Below are 6,156 nucleotides of genomic sequence, written 5' to 3'. Positions count from 1 at the left end.
CCTCTCCCGCAAAGACCCCTGGGGAGTGCACCTCCTCCCCTCCCCCTCAGAGGGCCACACCAAAAAAGGCAGTTTGCAGTAACCGGGGAATTAACCCTTTAACTGCCCATACCTTACATGATGTAATGATGTGGAATACCGACAACAAAAAAATCACAAAACCATAACAATGGACCCAGACAGGCAGCCCACAGTGCTCACCAGAGTGCAAGGGCAGCACAAAAACTCCTAACAATGGCAGAGGTTCCTAACTATTGTGTTTTGCTGTTACTCAGGTATGTGACAGACATGTCTTTGAAGGAGCAAAAATGTACAGATTGCTTTATTGTTTTCAGTCCAGTCAAATTAACTGGAGTGGAGGGAGAGATGAGAGAAGCGGCAGGGAAGAACTGGGTCGGTGCTGTGATGGTGCCTTGTGCCTGGATTGCACGTACTCCAGTCCCAGACCCAATCAGCTGTGTGAGGCCAAGGAAACACGGTGTGGCCAGGTGAGCTCAGCATCTGCCCATTGCTGGATCCCCTGCCTTCTCCTGCACCTCCCCATCCTCACACTGCTCCCCTCCCCAGCACCACGCCCTCCCTATCTACCCCATGGGCTCTAAAGGAAGCAGCATGGTGACTGCCATGCCCATAGATACATTGGTCACTTACTCCAAGCTGCATCCAGCTATTTATTTGATGTAGAAGCCTTCATGTGCTCCCCCTCACCCCTCGCCTCCTTTCACCATCTGTCCGTTTGCTTGGAAATCTGTTCCAGCTGACCCTGAGCTGACCAGCACATCCCTCCTCCCTCCATCCTGCCACAGGCTCCTCCAGACGTGCCCAGCTCAGCTCAGGGGCTTTTCGCTGACTATGCAAATGCTGCCCAGCCAGCTGGTGTCTGCCTCCCAGAAACACATGTTCCAAAGCCCCCAGGACGGACGGGGAGGGGGGGACATGTCTCTGCATCCCGGCCCGGGGGCTGTGCGGGGAAAGTTCCTTAGCCAGGAATTATTTGGCAAACAGATGGGAGGAGGGAAAGGAGGAAGGCAAAATGGAGAAAGTAAGAGCATGGTGTCTTGTTGCATAGGGTTGTCTGGGTGAGTGTGTTGGGGTGAGGATGGAGGTAGTGGGAGGGGTGTGAGGGAAGCATACAGATTGGGGGAGGCCATTGCTGATGGTTTTATGGCCCTTTCCTCCTAATGACAGCTTATGCAGCATGCAAAGTGGGCTCCGGTAGTGTAGCATAAAGGGGATGCAGCTGTCAGAGCCAAGCATCAGCCCCATGGAAACAGCCCCCCCAGAGAGGCACTAACATGCAGCAAGGCCAGAAGGGCTCATTTAAATTCATCTGCGAGATCTTTCCCTTCCCCACCACTGAACGGGTCACCAGCCACCTGCATTCTCTGGATCTCCATTCACACGGAGGGAGAGAGTGAAGGTGCTGAACAGAACCTGAAGATTTGGGGAGGGATTTGGGGCTGTACCAAGGAGGGAGGAGTGCAGAAGAGCATTGCCACCGCACCTTACCGGAGCTGGCACGCACTACAGGGGACACACCCAGCCAGAAACCACCTGCAGGCAGCAGTCCGGCCCACTTGGCTGTCTCTGTGGGACAGAGCCTGTGGCACAGTCATTTCCTGAGGTGCTGGCAAGGTGCAGGATTAATGGGATGATGGCTGCTAGATCTGTGCCATGCGTAAAGTGAGAGGAAGGACTGGAGAGAGGACAGAGCATCCACAGTGCCTCTCATGAACTTCCTCGGCCCATTTGGTAGCGACACTGCTCCATCCAAAGGCCAACATAGCCCTAGTGTCCCAGGCAGAAGGGAAAGGCCGGTCCTGTGCATTATCACATGGAGCTTAGTCTCTCTTTCTCCACAAAGTGCAGAAACTTCTTGCATTTACCTCTTCCAGGTGCTTTCCCTCAAGACTTCAAGCTTCTGAGTATTTACGGATAACATGTGATCAGGGAGACACTGAGTTGCACTTCACCATTCACATCTCACTGCCTTCTCTAGGCTTAGAAAAGATCAGGATATTGGCTCTCAACATTTAACATGATTCTCTCTTACAGTGGCAATTAAGACTAGAAGGAACCAAGGTACCTCCCTTCCCCAACCTAAATTTCTGCTGTCACAACAGCAGCTCTGTCCCTCTGATAAGGACCCGCCAGGCTCCCTGGGAGAAGGCAGGATGGCAGCTCCAGATGTAGCTGACAGATGATGCTCTTCCTGGCCACAGGCAAGAGCTGTGAGATGGTGAGCTGCCAGCAGTAGCTTAAGGAAGAAACGCAGAGCGCGTGTGCAAGGGAAACCACGAGGTAACAGCATCAATACAGCACACGGGAGAACTGCTGGACACTGGAGACTCCTCCTTTATATCCTGAGCACAGGTGATAACGACACCTCTATCTCTGAGTCAGCTCTGATGGTAGAGAAAATGCCTCTTGTATGAAACAAGCCCAGAGAGTACCACTTGCTCCTTTCCAGGGAGGTTAACAGGACAGCATCCAAGGTAAACAGAACTGAATCTGTTCCCCAAAATGTACTCAGTGTGAGTTAAGGAGAGCTACTGCCCACAGGTGGAATGGACTGATCCTGCTCACATTTGTCCCCATCTGATCTGAATTTAAGAGTAGTTCCCAGCCAGTCTCTGGGTTTTACCAAGAGCAAAGCGGACAACATGAATGGATAATGCCATTCCTCAGGTGTATGTGTGATGTCATTGGTTTGGTGTAAGAAATAAAAACTTTTTTTTTTATAACTGAAGAAATCTGGATTCTTTTTGCACCACTGCAAGGCCCAAGAAAGGCAAAACAAGGGGAAGAGCAGCCCAGCAGAAGATGGGAGCACACAGCTATGAGCTCACACTCCAGCTCTACCACTCAGTGCGTGCAGGCTTCTGGCAGGTGATGGGTCCTGAAACAGAACTGAGCATCCACTTGGCCATGACCGAGGCACCTCCTCTCCTCCCGTCCCCCATTGAGCAGGGCACATCCTGGCCGGGCTCTCCGGGCTGCAGGAGGCTGTGAGGCAGCATGGGCTGAGGGGAGTGCTGCACCTCACGTCTCTTCTCCCTTTGTATGTACCTCCCGGTACGATTATTAAAACGCAAATTACAAGCGATGTGACCCAAGCGATCTTTATTTCTTCTTTCACCAAGCGGTGCCTGAGGGGTCCTGATTCTGAATTCTGTTTCAATTACCGATGCTATTTTAACACAAAGAGGTTTCTGTCTGCAATTACCAGCACTGACGGCAGCGCAGAGACAGCTCGGGTGGCAGAACACAAAAGCCTGGCATCTTCCGCCTGTTTGGGAACTTTCATTTGCTGTGATTAAAGGCGGGAGGCGCGGGAGGTGTCTGCGCGCAGCAGTGTGCTGCTGGCTGTGGCACACCGCCGTGGCGAATTCCCCAAGAAAGCAGACCTCAGCACTCACCTCCATCATCACTCGAAGGACTCCAACTGATGTTGCAGCCACTGTCTGCAGCCTGGCTGGCAGTTACAGCCACTCCCCATCGTGCCTTACACAGTAAGGAAAGTCTGCCTGTACTTCGTGCTTAACAGAATGCACTCCCTTCACTCGCAGCTGAAGTGCAGCCTCCTGTAGGCAGGAGGGTGGGAAATGCCACATACATCACTGGCACAAACTGACGCAGGGACTGGTGAAGAGGTGCTGGTACCAGGAGCCTCACACAGCTTCTGAAGTTGGCAATTACTCAAGGCAGTGGGGACTGCTCCCCACAGGGCAGGCAGCCAGCCTTACGTGTTGTTCCAAAGCTGGCAGCTCCAGCAGCAAGGCATCCCCTGGTTCCTAGCAAAATTCACAACGGCTGTGGTTTTGACAGCTAAAGTCAAACACAATGGAATTGAAAGCGTGCACCTCTGTGCGTCACTCCCTGTGGCTGCACCTGTGGGCCCAGCTCTGCCCCAGGCAGCAGCCAGATGCACCCTCACTTGTGCCCCAATCACTTCATTTTTCTGCTGCTTCTCTGGTACATCTGGCTGTGCATCTTTGTCCTTCAGCCTCCTCTGCAAGCTCGTCCTGCTTGTGCAAGAGCCTCAAGCTTATTCTCATCATCCATTTCTTTTGTTTTAGAATCAGAATCATGAAGGTTGGAAAAGACCTCTAAGATCACATAGTCCAGCCATCAGCCCATCACCACCATGCCCACTAACTATGTTCCTCAGTGCCACATCTACACTTTTCTTGAACACCTCCAGGGACGGTGACTTCACCACTTCCCTGGGCTGCCTGTTCCAATGCATCACCACTTCTTCTGAGAAGAAGTTTTTCCCAATATTCAACCTGAACCTCTCCTGCCACAACTTAAGGCCATTATCTCTCATCCTATATCCAGTCTCCACTGCTGATACCTGCACTGTTCCCTCACTCCCCTTTCCCATGCCATCTACCATGTACCAACTCCTTTCCCTGTGCTCTTTATACCATTCCTGGAGTATGTGCAGACCCAGGAGCTGATCATTGGTCCTGCTGGCTGCTGAGAGGTGCTGTCCATGTTTATTTGTTAACTTGCTTGTGCCTTCTCCCTTCACCTATTCTCAGGCTTTGGGCTGAGAGGGGACGTGGTGCCCGGCAGCTGGATCTTGGGGGGTTGGACTTGATTATCTCCAGAGGTCCCTTCCAACTCCTACGATTCCATGATTCCCCACCTGCCCACCCCGCCATGGGGCAGCCCACACTACCAGCCCCATCCCTGGGAGCTGTCGGGGTGAGGAGGGGCGATTTACAGCCTGGCTGCAGGGCGGCGTGCGTGCCGTTTGTCACGCTGAGCCCTGGCACCTTGTTCTACCTGTGTTGCGCATGTTTTATTGGTGTTAAGCAGAGGGGGGGCCAAAGCAGAGGGGAGTCTGGGAGGAAAGGCACTCAAGTGAAAAATGAACCAAGGCAAACGGGATTGAGAAAGAGAGAGAGAGAGAGAGAGAGAAGTGCAGGGGAAGGGGGTGAAGGGGCCAGAGTATAAAACACAAGACAAATGTCCTCACTGGCAGCAGGGTTAGGGGAAAGAGGAGAGGGAAGAAGTGAGGGGGGCAGGGAGGGAAAAGAAAGAGAGAATAAAGACGGTGCCTCGTGGCCAGCACTATCCTAGTGGGATCAGGGATGCTCGTGTAGTCAGAAAAATAATTCTCAGCCTAACAAAGCAGGAAGAGGGGGGGGCGGGAGAGGAGGAAAGCTACAGATCCAAATGGAAAGTGCCCCAGGGTGTCCAATCTGCTGGGTTTTGAAATAAAATCATTTTGCCTCATCCCCCTCCCTCCCCCACTGGGGAGCCGGCTCCTTCCTGTACCCCCACCACCGCGAGGAGTGGGACCAGGCGGGGAGCGGGAGGTCTGCTTAGCATTGCACGTCCCTTCCATCCTTCTCCCTCAGTGCTAAACTTTCAAGACAAAAATCATAAAACGAGGTGCTTTGTTGGTGAGGCGGATTCAGAGATCTTCCTGTTAGGAACAAGAAAGGGAAGAGAGAGACAGAGAGCGAGACAGAGAGATAGCTGGATGGAGGGCTGGCTTTGTGCTTGCAACAAGCCACTAAAGGTGCATTTTTAATTAAATTTATACAAAATGTGTCAGTTTTATCTCTATGTTTCAAACCTGACTCTTTTCTATCAAAGTAAAGTATTGATCTTCACTGCCCCGAAGCTACCTGACTGAATTAAACAGAATAAATAGAAGAAGGACTGAAAGGGCTTAGAAACAACTGCAGAGAGGCGAATGTTTAATGGCTCCACAGTCATTTGCTGCAATTAAAAAACAAAACCGTTTAGAGGGGCTGTTAACACCTTGAAGTCTGAAAATCCTCACTTCAAAAAAAGCCCCAAAACAGCTCCCAGGCAAAACATTTTAATTGCCATAAACACTTCCAACCTCAGCCATCGCTGGTGCATGCGCGCATTGCACAGACAGACAAACAGACCCCTGAACCCAATGGGACAGACACCGTGCAGCTGGCAAGACACAGCTGAGCTCTGTATGGACACCTCCAGCCAAGGAGAGGCGCACATCCAGTATGACCCTGACACAAACCCACATTATGTAAGCAAAAATACCACTGATAGGACATGATAACGATGGATTTTTTAGACACACACGTATATTCGAGGGCTACTTCCTAATGCGACACAGCCCACATGGCACACTGTTCTCAAAGCTGGCTA

General features: G+C 51.7%; 1 protein-coding gene across 7 annotated transcripts in view; it reads right to left on the bottom strand.

Moving 5' to 3' along the window:
- Positions 1 to 6,156, bottom strand: part of GPATCH2L (G-patch domain containing 2 like) — a 78,094-nt gene that overhangs the window by 66,742 nt on the left and 5,196 nt on the right. The gene's annotated exons all lie outside the window — the stretch shown is intronic.

This window comes from Numida meleagris, chromosome 6 (assembly GCF_002078875.1).
Source record: "Numida meleagris isolate 19003 breed g44 Domestic line chromosome 6, NumMel1.0, whole genome shotgun sequence".
In the NCBI taxonomy this organism is placed as follows: domain Eukaryota; kingdom Metazoa; phylum Chordata; class Aves; order Galliformes; family Numididae; genus Numida; species Numida meleagris.
This window is presented reverse-complemented; position numbering and strand designations above follow the sequence as displayed.